The sequence below is a fragment of the Hemiscyllium ocellatum genome, chromosome 18 (assembly GCF_020745735.1).
Source record: "Hemiscyllium ocellatum isolate sHemOce1 chromosome 18, sHemOce1.pat.X.cur, whole genome shotgun sequence".
In the NCBI taxonomy this organism is placed as follows: Eukaryota; Metazoa; Chordata; class Chondrichthyes; order Orectolobiformes; family Hemiscylliidae; genus Hemiscyllium; species Hemiscyllium ocellatum.
Genome location: NC_083418.1, coordinates 35,538,048 through 35,552,718, shown reverse-complemented (window position 1 = coordinate 35,552,718; position 14,671 = coordinate 35,538,048). Strand labels below are relative to the sequence as shown.

Below are 14,671 nucleotides of genomic sequence, written 5' to 3'. Positions count from 1 at the left end.
TGCTTTAAAGCTGTCATATTATTACAATATTATCTTAATCACTTTCATATTCCATGACACCTATTGCATTAAAGATAATCATTTTGAACCGCTAGAATGATCAATTTATGTGGACCATACTTCGTGTTTTAAGTCAATACTCTACCTGTGCACTGTAATACTGTTCTAGGTTACCACAGGCTGTGGGTGTCTGCACATCCATTGCCTTTGATTTTACTTACTGCTTATTTCAAAGAAAGACCCTTCAACATCTTACGTAGTGTAATACTTGCTTATTTAAATCTGTACAAAGTAGGTCCTCAAATACAGTTAGTGTAGCGTTTAGGACTGTTCTCCCCACTTGCTCCTTCTAGACTCTGGTGATTTTCCATTAGTGATGTCAGAGATGTGTCAGGCAAGCAATGTCAAAAGTTAATAGAATATCATTACTTATCATGGGGGAATTGGATGCAAAAGAAAGGAGGTTTTGCTTTGGTTATGCAGGTCACTGGTGAAACTGCACAATATTGGTCACTTGGTTTTAAAAAAAGATATAACTGTGTTAAAGCAGTTTAGAGAAATTCTACCAAACTGATACCTGGAATAAAAGGGTTGCCTTCTGAGGAAAGGTTGTAACTCTGGAGTTCAGAAGAGTAAGCAGGCAACTTGATTGAAACATAGAAGATCCTCAGAGGTTTTGACAGATTTGATGTTGAGGAGATGCTTCATGTCATTGGAGAACTATATTTGAAGGTCACTGTCTAAAAATCATTCATTTAAAACACAGATAAGATGAAGTTGTTTCTCTGAGGGTCATAAGTATTTTGAACACTTCCTTGAAAAGATGGTGGAAGCAGAATCCTTGAGTATTTTTAACATTGAGGTAGATAGATTATAATTATGTAAGGTGGGTAAAAGGTTCAGGGATAGACAGGAATTTGGATTGGAGGTGACAGTTGATCAATCATGAATTTGTTGAGAGGTGGAGCAAGCTGGCGGGGCTGAATGGCCTACTCCTGTTCTAATTCACGTTTGTATGTAAGCTGATCTGAAACTCTGGATGCTGATCTGATTTACTTTAGTACAACATGGTGTTGTCCCATCAATTGGAGCACTTTGCCCTTTGTCCCATGTATGACAGGCCTACATCCTGCAATCTTACTTGAGTAAAGAAGTAATGCAATGCCTTCCTGTGCCTCTTGAATATCCTCATAGGTACTCCAACACTATAAGATCTTGGTTGATCTGTTTACTTTGGTTTTTAACTTCCTGAAAGTAGATGAATAGAGGGAGAAAGGCCAGCTGCAGGCATCCTGACTGCATGTAGCAGTAGACTCTGTTGGTGGCGGCTGCGACCATAGTATTCCATTCAGTCTGTTTAGTGCACTTTAGGAAAGACATGAGGGTCCTTGTGAGAGTGGAGAGTAGGTTAATCAGAATTCTTCTAGCATTATTTTAGCTGACATTAGGTTTATGGAACTGCAGTCGTTATCCTTGAGGCAAAACAAGTGAAGGTGAGATACTTGATAGAGTATAGGACTAAGACATGTTTGCATTAGGTAGGCAAAGGAAAGTTGTCCCTATTTACTGTTGCTTCCAGGGCTCAGTTGGTGTTGTAGAAGAATCGCTCAATATTCTGTAAAAATTACCAGTAGACGCAGAAAATCCCTCACAAAGTTAAACTTTAATTTGCAAAGAAAAGCTGTGGCAATCAGCTAATGGCTTCCCAATTACCCACCAACCCTTTGTCTCACTAGTTTATCCAGTTGTTCCTGCACTTATCGGATAACATTAGCATAACCAATCATACTAGCTTGCTTTGTCTTTCTAAACTAATCATCGTCTTGTCACACTGGTTCCCTACATTCCACTTAACCTATCACATTACTCCACCATCATCTTCAGCATTAGCTCATCTACCAGTGACTAAACTAGCTTATCACAGTGCACTGCCATTATCTGTTACTGGAGTCCTGTAATATGATCCCGGGTCTGAGAGTGATTTCCAAATTGCCTGGATTATTGGTTTACAGAGCAGTGTGATGCCAGTAGCATGAATTCAATTCCCATCACCGGTGTGAGGTTATCATGAAGGACTCTCCTTCTCAACTTCTTCTCTCATCTGAGGTCTGGTGGCCCTCAGATTAAATCACCACCAGTCACTTTGCTGTAATGAGAGCTCAGCTCCTATGATCTGCTAAGACTAAGGTGACATAACAACAGGTTCTGGAGGAGACAGATTTAGGGTTCTAGGCAAAAAAACATAAGGGATTGTGAGGAAGAACCCTTTTGCACACAGAGTAGTGATGATGTGGAACTTGCTTCCATCAGGAGAGATGTAGAAGTAGAGATAATCGATGATTTTGATAGGAAATTGAGAGTTGCAGAAGGCTACAATGGAATGAAATTGTTTATGTTGTTCTACAGAAAATTGGTATGAACACAATGGATGAAATGGCCTCCTTCAGTGCCCTAATGATTGTATGACATTATGACTTCATTCTTCCATTGGTCATATTATCATACTGTAAGAACATCAGAGGTCAGAGGTTAATCAGACTACAACAATTTTCAAAATGGGCACTATAATTGTAGTTTACTGGTGTTTGAATTTGGCTTCCAGTCTCCACCTTTAGGCAAACTTTTTTTGCTTCCGTGTTCTATCCTCTGGCTCTGGCTAGTTGACAGAGGATAGAACTGCATCTATTCTTTACACACATGGTTTTATTTTCAGAATTAAATATTAGACCTCCAAACCCATATTAAGTCAAAACGTATGCTATAGTCTTAAACAATAGTCTTAAATATAAACAGGTCCGACTGCAGAGTACTGATGGGAAAGCTATTTAGACTTGATGGGGTTAAAAAAATGTCAAAGGTCATAGAGCCATGCAGTACAGACACGGTTCTTTGGCCCATTGAGAATAGAGATAAATAAATAGTGGATAACATTGAAAGAAACTATTCAAAGTTTTCAAAAAATGTTACATTAAAAATGTAAGTCTATTGAAAAGCAAAACAGCAAGAATGATCCATCTTTGGCTCATTCAGAAAGTTAAGGATAGTATTAAAAGTCATTTATGTTGCAGAAGTAGCAATAAGCCCAAAGTTTGGACGTGTTTTAGAATTTAGCAACAAGCCAATACAGCTGATAAAAAGGAGGAAAAATAGAATGAGGATACTCAGATAGTAGATTGTAAAACCTTTTCCCAAGTATATTAGAAGGAAGAATTGTTTGCATTAAATGTTGGTCCATTAGAGGCCGAGCCAGGAGAAGTTATCACAGAAGACCAAAAAAATTACAGAGAAATTGAACAAAACTGTTGTCTGTCTTCACTGTAGAAGACATAAATTGCATTGCAGAAATAAATGGCAATAAAGAGGCTAATAAGAATGAGGAGCTTAAGGAAATTACTATCAGCAGAGGAAACATCTGAGAAAGCTTCAAGGAATTAAACACTGGCCAATCTCTAGGACCTGATGGCCTACATTCTAAGGTTCTAAAAGACTTATGGCAGATACAATGGTTATGTAGGCTATGACTTTCTAAATTACCCAGATTCTAAAATGGTCTTAGTGTTTTGGAAGCTAGCAAATGTGACAGCATTAACCAAAGGAGGAGGGAGAGAGAAAACAGGGAGCTTCAGTTCAATTAGTCTGACAGACTTCTAGAAACTATTGGACGGATATAATGAAGGACGTTGTAACAATGTGCTTAGAAACTCATAGCATGAGCAAAATCAACGTAGGCTTTTAACAAAGAGAAATAGTGTTTGACAATGCTGTTTGAGTTATTGAGGATGTAGCTAGTAGGAAAAAAGAAGAGCCAGTGGATGGAGCATTCTTGGATTTTCAAATGGCATTTGTAAGAGTTGCAGATAGTCCACCAGCATGGATGTTCATATCTGTTTGTGTGTAGGTAGAGGATTGCTTAGTGGGCATGAAGCAAAGAATAAGGATAAATGGGGCATTTTCACATGGCAGGCTGTGATTAGTGGAATGCTGGACAGATCAGTACTACAGCCTCAGTGATTTAAAATCTACATTTATGGCTTAGATTAAATGACCAACAGCAATGTATGTAAGTTTGCTGGTGATACAAAACTGAGTCAGAATGTAAGCTGTGAGGAAGATAGAAAGATGCTACAAAGAGGTACAGACAGATGAAGTGTGTGGGCAACAAGGTGGCAGATGAAGTATGATGCTGGGACATGAGGTTTTCACAATCATAATAAAAACAGACAAGTAAATGATTTTTTAAAAAGGCATGAAACTTCCAGATACCAATGTTAATAGAACTTGGTTAGAATTGTACAGGAACATAAAATTTGACATGAAGGTACGGCTCGCAATTAGGACAAATGGCATGTGATTTTTATTTTTGCAAGGGAATTGGAATATGAGAATAAGGAACTTGTGCTAAATTATGCAGGAAGCTAGTGAGACTACTGTATCTTCTACACTGTACAAAGTTAAAAATCACACAGCACCAGGTTATAGTCCAACAAGTTGATTTGGAAGCACTAGCTTTCGGAGCACTGCTCCTTCATCAGGTGATTGTGGAGAATAAAGCTAGTAGTCCCAAATAAACCTGTTGGACTATAACCTGGTGTTGTGCAATTTTTAACTTTGTACACTCGAATTCAATACTGGCACCTCCAAATCATTCTATACTGTATGCAGTTTTGGTCTCCAGAGATAAGAAAGATATCATTGCATCAGTGGTGGTATATCAAATATTCATAAAATTGCTTTGAGGGCTGTGAGTATTGTCCTATGATGATAAGCTGAAGAATTTCAGCCTCTATCCCCTGGAGTTTAAAAAAGGATGAAAGATAATGTTTATAATTCTGAAGGGTAGGGTAGATACTGAGGTTCTGGAACGCAGGGCACAGCCTTAAGATAAGGTGTTGATCATTTATGATTGAGCTGAGGAGAAATTTATTTACTGAAGTTTTTTGTGAATATTTGGAATTCTCTGTGCCAAAAGGTTGCAGGGGAATTCATTGCTGAATATATTCAAGGCTGAGATAAGTAAGTAGGTTTTCAGTCTTAGAGGATCCCAATGCAAACTGTGGTTAAAAGGAGGATCAGCTGTAATCTTTTTGAATGGTAGAACAAATTCAACTGGTTTTATGCTCTATTCCTGCTCCTATTTCTTATATTTTTAATCCAACAAGTGTAGGTTTTGCCTGTGTCAATTTTATATTAAGATAAATCCCACTACCTGCATCAAGCAAAGCAACATTAATGCAACTAATATTTCAATAATGGTGCATTGACTTACCATTTCGAATTTTACTACTTATGTTCCCAACATTTCTACAATTACATCTGATAATTGATCAACTACTTTTCACTTTCACTGGTTAAAATTCAGCTGTTACATGTAGCAGCAAATTTACTTTAATATATCTGATATCACTTTATCCACCAAAAATTGGCTCCTGCTTCCTTTATCCCTGGAAGCTGTATCTGATTCTATTTCCTTACTCATTCTGACTGAGAAATTTGACTTCTGCCTGAAACACGTTGGACCTGATTGAAATGGCATTGGCAAGGTTGATACTCCAGTTGCGCTATATTAAGAATTGAAATGACTCTCAAGCAGGTTTGTTCAAGGGGAAGCTAAAGTTAACATAGATTCATAGAGATTTACAGCACAGGTGGAGACCACTTGGTCCATGTATCCACAGACAAGTAGCCCTTCAGTCCAATCCCTCTTTCCAACTATTGCTCGAAGTTGCGGTTAAATTATGGCAGTTCAAGCAAATATCCAAGAATGTTTATCAACATTTTGAGGGTTTCTACCTCTACCATCCTTTTGGGCAGTGGGTTCCAGAATCCCACTATCGTCTGGCTGAAGACAATTCACCTCTAAACCTCCTATATCTCACCCTAAATCTATGTTTTGGACACTCAAGATAGGAATACAACCTTCCTATCTATTCTAACTAGATGTCTCATATTTTACACACATAATTAGCTCTCCCACCAGCCTTCTCTGTTCCAAAGTAAACAACCCTAAGCTATCTAATCTTCCTTGTAATTGTAGTTCTCCAGCTTAGTCAAAGTCTTGTAAATTTTCTTCTCTCGTGCACTCTCATCCGTTCTATAATGTGGACTCAAGCACTGCATGCAGTACACCAGCTATGACTTAATTTGCATTTTATTCAGATCCAGTATAATTCCCCAGCTCCTACGTTATATGCCTCAACAATAAGTACAAGACCACTTCATTCACCTGTCTAGCCGTCTTCAAATATCTGTAGCACTCCGTGCCATTCTGTTCTTCTACATCATTAAGTACATACAACTTCATTATTCCTTAATCTTGTTAACCTTCACTAAATACGGTTCATAGCTCCTTGAAAGTGCAGTCGCAGGTAGGTAGGATAGTGAAGAAGGCGTTTGGTATGCTTTCTTTTATTGGTCAGAGTATTGAGTACAGGAGTTGGGAGGTCATGTTGCAGCTGTACAGGACATTGGTTAGGCCACTGTTGGAATATTACATGCAATTTTGGTCTCCTTCCTATCGGAAAGATGTTGTGAAACTTGAAAGGGTTCAGAAAAGATTTACAAGGATGTTGCCGGGATTGGAGGATTTGAGCTGTAGGGAGAGGCTGAACAGGCTGGGGCTATTTTCCCTCGAGCATCGGAGGCTGAGGGGTGACCTTATAGAGGTTTACAAAATTATGAGGGGCATGTATAGGATAAATAGACAAAGTCTTTTCCCAAGAGGGCATAGGTTCTGGGTGAGAGGGGAAAGACATAAAAGAGACCTAAGGGGCAACTTTTTCACACAGAGGGTGGTACGTGTATGGAATGAGCTGCCAGAGGAAGTGGTGGAGGCTGGTCAATTGCAACATTTAAGGGCATTTGGATGGGTATATGAATAGAAAGGGTTTGGAGGGATATGGGCCGGGTGCTGGCAGTTGGAATAGATTGGGTTGGGATGTCTGGTCAGCATGGACGGTTTGGACCGAAGGGTCTGTTTCCATGCTGTACATCTCTATGACTCTATGACTCTATAAATGCGTTAAATCATATTTTCCCAGAATGAATTCCATTTGCCATTCTTATGCTGACATGACTAGTCCATTATTGGTTTCCTGGAGGCTATAGCTATGTTATTCACTGATAATCATCAAGGCTTGAAATTTACTTTTATTGGGCTGCACTTCGAATTTATCAGGGCATACTTTTTGATTTTAGTGGGTGATGTTTTGTTTGCACACTCGTTTTACAGTTCCATTAACTCCTACATTAGGTGATTGCATACTATAACAATACTATCTGAGTTTGTGTTGGGATTTGTACTCAGAAAGAAGCAGAATTAGAGGAATTTGTTAATATCTTCTGTAATCATTACCATTTCCTGAAAATTAAAGCCACAGCACACAAGGTAATATGGACACAACCATACTTAGGTACAAGACCAGCTAAATTTCATAAGTACTTTTTTTAAAAAAGAAAATGGGCACACTTCTATACATAAAAAGCCATCCCTGTAAGCATGCTTTTTGCAGACTGGTGAGATCAGAGCTAAACTATTGCATCTTTGTTTCTAACACAACCACTACACCGTTATTCATTCATAATGTGTAAGTTGTGATAACATATAAATGTGAATCTTGATGAATCAAAAGCATTCAGTATTAAATTACTCAATTCACTCAGTCTTCATTTCAACAACATCCATTAAAGGCATCCCCCTTAAGTAGTTCCTAAATTTCTGCCACTTTAAACTGGACTCCATACTCATTTGCAAGGAATTCATTATCTCAACTTGCCTCATTCTAAGAAAGCTAATTATTTCCTAAGTTGAAAAGTTTAAACTGTTTTCTCCACATTGCAGGCTCTCTCCACACTTTGTCAGATCATTCCTGCCCATCATTTGCAGATCCCCTCCCCTGCTTGCATGTCCTTACTCCTTTTTGAAATCCATCTCCCTCATGACCTTTAGCAGTCCTATCCCCTGTTACAGCCACTCATCCTTCCCTTGGCAGTTTCTCTTTCTCTCTTGGCAGCCTGCTCCAATTTGACCTACGACCCTGATATACATATTTATTTTGCCTATCTCTGTCTTCGACTGCTTATTTACAGGCCTAGCTAATTAAGTTAAAGGAGCTCACCAAATTTTGACTGCTTTCAGGTCAAAGTGATGGATAATGAGCTACATTTCTCAACTGCAAATTTAAAAACCACTTTTACTGTTCTCATTTATACTATCTGCTAACCTATTTCATATTCCCTTTTCACCTTCCTAATCTCTGTCTCCATTTTACAACTAGATTTTCCATATTCTCATAATTATATTTACTATTTTTAGCTTAACATTATCCTGCCCATCCTTTTTTTAGTTTTAGTTTTTTTGAGTTTTCAGTTCTTTATTTATCCAAGGAGCTCTATTCTGTGAAGGGTTCTCAATTTTATTCAAGAAATATATTTATTTTTTCACTCTATTCATTTCATAGAGTCATAGAGATGTACAGCGTGGAAACGGACCCTTTGGTCCAACTCATCCATGCCAACCAGATGTCCTAACCCAATCTAGTCCCATCGCCAACTCTTGTCCCATATTCCTCTAAACCTTCCTATTCATATAGCCATCACATGTCTTTTAAGTGTTGTAATTGTATCAGCCTCCACAACATCCTCTGGCAGCTCATTCCTGACATGCACCACCCTCTGTGAGAAAGTTGCCCCTTAGGTCCCTTTTAAATTTTTCCCCTCTAACCTTAAATCTATGTCCTCTTGTTCTGGACATTCCCACGCCAGGGAAAATACTGTGTCTATTTACCCTATCCATGCCCCTCATAATTTTATAAACCTCTATAAGGTCACCCTTCAGCCTCCAATGCTCCAGGGAAAACAGCCCCATCGTCTTCAGCCTCTCCCTATAGCTCAAATCCTTCAACCTTTGCAACATCCTTGTAAATCTTTTCTTAACCCTTCCAAGTTTCACAACATCCTTCCAAGAGGAGGGAGACCAAAATTACACACAATATTTCAAAAGTGCCTAACCAACGTCCTGTACAACTGCAACATGACCTCCCAACTCCTATATTCAATGCTCTATCTAATAAAGAAAAGCATACCAAATGCTTTCTTCACTATCCTATCTAACAAGGAACTATGAACCTACACTCCAAGGTCTTTTGAGGATTTATCACTACTGATTTATTAATGTTTGCTACCTTGTCACCCTGCTTAATTTTGGCTGGATCACCTTTTAATTAGCTTTTCTTTTCTGTATATGGTCTAGTTCTGTTATATTTGACCATTCAGTATCCACTGTTTAAGGACTACTTTATGACTTATGTGGAAATTCGAGGATGAAACTCTATTGCTATATAACAAAGAGTGAGATTGCTGAAACAATGGTCCTCTGGAACTGCGTGCTGTTTGAGATTTCAATTGTTGGATTCTTTGTTTTTAATCAGGAATGGGTGAACTGAACCTTGGACTGAAGTATAGGAGGGTCAAATTTGTTAATAGCAAAATAGTTAGCCTGGCCTTTTGTTCTGGACCAGACCAAACTTTCTCAAAATATATTAATAAGATAGTCTAGACCCTAACTTTTTCTTATTTTAAAGATAAGTGTAAGATGTTACATTTCAGATGCAATTCAATTGGTTGAACTACTCAACATTAATCAAAACACATTTTAGTTTTACATTATAGTTAAAATAAAAATTTAAATAAAATTTAAAAACTGGCTTAACTGTAATTCTATCAAAATCCTTAACAATAATATATATATTAACACTACTAATTAACTATTCTAATATCGCAACAGCCCATAAATATACCCTTGGCAAAGGCAAATGCTGGAAAGTGGATGGTCTCACTTGCAATTCTGACAGCAGGAAGACAACACCAGCTTTTAGTTTTAATGGAGAGCGGAATAAGAGCTTCACATCCAGCCTCAAGACTCTAGCAACTACAGAAAGTTAAAATTACAAATCCTGGTTCTGTGGGAGCTTGACCCCACCCATTCAGGCTGCTTTTATTGTTTCCAAATTTTAAAATAAAAACCCAAAGCCTGACAAGCTGTTTACTGTATTGGCTCTAAGCAGGCTGCTCAGTCCCTCTGTCTGAGACTTCCTTCATTTAAGAAAAAGGATAAAATAGACCTCGTAAAGCCATAGTATTGTGACACTTTTCACTGCCCTGCTTGGGCTATTAATCTCCAGAGCTTCTTGTTCTGTCTGTATGTATCTTATGGTAATGGTCTTTCTTCTCATACACATTATATGCTATTTTGTTCTTTAGCAAGAGATGGGGAAAGGAAGGATTGAAGTCTGTGGAATGGTAATTGATGTGAGATTTGTGGTCCTGAAATGACAGCAAACCATGAAGACCAATGAAGGACCAACCAAGTTGTGTATCTCACTCCAACAGGATGTGAATTGTTTGTAGAGATCGACATTATTAAAATCTATCCTGGCATGTTTTTAGTGCCATGTTTGCCACCCAAACTCCAGGAGTTAGTGTTAAAGGCAGTAACACTTAGGATTTAAAGCTACTAAATACTCAACTGATCATTCAAATACAAATTGATTTATTTCCAGAAAAAGAAGTTTTATTATTATGAGTAATGTGACACATGATGTGGTAAGAGGAGCTTCAACAAAATTGAAGTGCAACCTTTAAAAAAGACAGTTCTGGCTGAACAATACAACAATAGATAAGAGGACAAGCAGTCAGTATGGATCAATATTTGTCTCTCTCACTTGATACTTGTCCAACTTTACTGGAGTCATTCACTTGACTCCCATTCCGTTTGGCTGTAGATGTCATTAATCTTTTTCCAATACTTCTCAGGAATGTCTACCACAATTGCATCTGGCACACAATTGGCAAATACAGCCAAACAAGTCAAGTCAGTGGCATACCGGCGCAGAATAAAATATTAAAATTTCACTCAGATCTCGGTCTTCTTGAGGAAACTGACATCAAGAGACATAGTCTGCTGGGTAGGCGTGGCAGAAAACCTGCCAATAATGGAACATCAGCATCTGACGAAGAATAATAGAGAGAAAACTATCTCTCTGTGAAACATGATAATGAGAAGGAAGAGGAGGAGATGGTGAAGATGAGAATGGAAAGAAGTAATTAGACACTCAAGTTCGTTTACGTTTGCCTTTAATGCCTTAATGCTACCCTTACCTTATATCACCTTGAAGCCGTCTTTTGCTGTTACTTGAGCCATTTGCAGCATAATCATTACCCGCGGGAGTACAAAATAAACTTTGGTCACTCAAACATTCTGTTGTTCTTAATTTCATCCTTGGAAAAATAAGCAAGTGTCACATTCTGTGGATCATGAGAAGATGTGACAAATCTGGTGTTGAAATGTAGAATCTGTTGTCCCATGTAACCTACTTATTGAATGAATGGAAGGCCTTGGTATCGATAGTTGAGGGATACTGTGCGGAAGCTCACAAAGTAATGTAAACCTTGGGAATGGAAACAACTTTGTAAAACTGGATGACCCTTTTCCTTTGTAGTCCTGCTGTGAAATGGAAGGTACAAATTTGTGCAGATATATTTTAGTCTTTTAGTCATTTCGTTAGTGCAGCAGCCTGGCTAATGATATAGAGGTTGCCCATCGATGCTGGAAGTGAGATGAGAGCTGAGTGTAATGATTACCTTTCTGTCAAAGAGAGTACAGTGCAGTTAGATTTTGGATGCATGTCCGAAGGAAAAATGCTATTCCAGTGCATTTTTTTAAGAATTACAATCAATTTGTATGCATTCCTTTAGTAAAGCCTTGATATGACCAATGCTGCCTCTATGTATGAGTACAATTTAATATCTGCTTGACTGCTTCAGGCTGAATTTTACCAGAAATTGGTGTCCATTTTGATGAATTTCATGCAGCATTTCTCTTTACAAGTCTTGGTGAGTTTTCTCATGCTACTGTCTCTTTTAGCTATATAGCATGCCAGTACAGGCCATTGCTCACGCTAACCTGCCCCTCAGCAGTGATGGGACTTATTGCTGGGACCACCCTGGACCATTGGTATGGAGCCATGTTAAAAGCTCAGCTGTGCACCAGGTCAAGAGCTGCCCTCCATTGTGATAGGAGGGGAACAATAACGGGCTGCTTTTCAGGGCATACAGGTGGGATATCTGACACTTGATTATAATACAAGTGTACATTTGTAAATGCATTGCTATTTAAAAACCAAGAGTTACAGACCTTTAGCCTTTATCCTATCTTAGAACTCTGTCTAAGGGAGTGCTAGTCTTTCTCCAGTGTCCATGGAGCCTAATAAAAGCTGCATTTGTTTTTGAGAATAGACAGAAACTGCTTGCCTTTCAAGCAGCAATGAATTAATAGTGAATGAGTGGTCACTGCACCAGACTCTCATTTATTGGAACTGTGTGTCAGTTCAGTAATGTCTGGCTTGTTGTATCTCATGCTGCAGTGCTCTTCCTGCTCAACATCCTCATCTCCCTCCTCAGAAGACTGTGCTGCTCTCCCAGCCCTTCTGGGTCCATCACACCCCCTTTTGTGTATCTGCTATAGTTGTCTAGAGCATACGATGCTAGGATTACATGGGGAAATCTGGGGTGTACTGCATAATTATGATCAAGTTTATCTACTTGGCAGGTCAGGGCTTTAAAGGGAGAATGGATGGGGTAGAAAATTGGAGTTGGCTGTAAGATGTGAACCTTAGAATTGTAAGCAGCAAGCTTGAGGATTTCCACTGAGCCTAGCAAAAGAATATTATGGCGAGTTAGCTCACAGAGCTGGAAGGTTTGTTTTCAGACGTTTTGTCACCATTCTAGGAAACATATCAGTGCGAGTCTCTGGTGAAGTGCTGGTGGTATGTCCTGCCTATCTATTTATATGTCTTGGTTTCTTCTGATGGGTGATGTCATTTCCGGTTCATTTTTTCAAGGTGTCCTTCTTTGTCTGTATGTATGGAAACTAGTGAGACCGGGTTGTGTCTTTTGGGACAACACACACATCCTTAGACAGGCAAGACAAAGACACACACAAGAATTCTTAGAGGCATGGTGTTCTGACCAGAACTCCATCAACAAACACATCAACTTAGATCCAATCTACCTTCCCTTGAAAGGAGACACTCACTGGTGATGTTATCTAATAATAGTGATGAAATGTCTGAAAATAAATCTTACAGTTCAGTGACTTAACTTACATACCTATCATCAACCTGAGCTACAAATCTTGTCAAAGATCGCTAGAATATTGTGGTTTCAACTGGACATAGCAAAGGATTCTGGAAGCTGTTTGTGCCACTTTGTCAACAGTGTTCAGTGTCTGGTTTAGGATTCCTATTTAGTCTTCCACTGAATGTAGTAAGGTCTGTTACATATTGCCCATTTGAACTTGATAATTGCATTCCAAATCTTACAAGCAGCATAGGACCCAGTTTACAAAGTTAAGCAGCCTCCTTCCTACTTCACGCAACTCGACGGGCTGCTTACCCATTTTGGGTTTCATCTAAAAATTTCACCAAATCGGTCTTTCAACATGAATGGGGCAACTGCAATATTTGTCACTTGCCTGTCTCAGTTGATTGGAATTAATTGTGCCTGAGGTCTAATATCCTCCAGGTGCTTTAAGTAAAAGTGAGGATCTGGGAGCTGCAGCATCCTTATAGAAAATGTAAATGGTAGTATAAAGAGCTACATCTGACTGTGTGATTATACTAATTAGATACTGTACGCATCATCACAGGAAGTGATGGAATGTCACATGCTCTCACTGCTATGCAGCCTGGTGGCAAGGAAACTCATTTGGCTGAGAATTTTGTGAATCAACTCTTACTAATAACTAATACTCATGCCCTCATAGTCAGCTTGGAAAAGTGAAAATCTCAGAACTAAATATGTAATAAAAAAACTTCAAAAGTGTTTTTGGAAAGGGTGAAAAGGACATCAGTGGAAAGGTCACTCATAGAGCCAGTGCAAGGTTTGATTTGTCTTCATGTACAATTCAATGCTACGATTTGATGGAGCACTGCTGTTACAAGTCGTTGTTGCTGAAATGAAGAAGTTGAAAGTAAAATTGTGATGGTTTTGAGCAGGCAAAATGAAAGCATTATTTAAAATATGCACTTGGAAAATCATAAAGTAGCCACTGAATGTTGTTCTGCATAACTTTGTATTTATCTGTCACTCATCTTCTGCATTATGAAATATACTCCATTATCAGTAATATAAACCTCTATACATTTGTGTCTCATTATTGAGCACAGTTGAAAATTTCCTGGAATTACATTCGTTAACATATTCTCAAGAGTCACAGTCCTGTACAGCATGATGGTCATTCTCAGAAGTAAGACGTGCTTCCCTTTTTATATTTTCCCACTTCTAATTTATGCTCCTTTTCCTTCTGACCGAGAGATATTTTTGTTTCCTTAGACAATTGCTCATGGAGTAATAACAACCTATCCCTACCTCACCCATTCCTCATGATTGAGCCTGCAGATAATACCTTCAGCAGGCTATTGAGCCGAGGAGTCATATTCTCTCTTAAGATTCCTGTGGGCAGTTGACCATTCAAATCAATGCAATTAAGAGAAGGAATTACAGTACATTAGCTTAGGAGGAATTAAAGTTAATCATAGTTGTCCAGTTGTTAAGCTAAAAACAGAGAATCCCTGCAGTGTTGAAACAGGCCATTTGGCCCATTGAATCCATGGTG

The 14,671-nt window shown here is 38.6% G+C and overlaps 1 protein-coding gene across 4 annotated transcripts in view; it reads left to right on the top strand.

Moving 5' to 3' along the window:
- Nucleotides 1–14,671, top strand: part of saxo4 (stabilizer of axonemal microtubules 4) — a 153,111-nt gene that overhangs the window by 80,388 nt on the left and 58,052 nt on the right. The gene's annotated exons all lie outside the window — the stretch shown is intronic.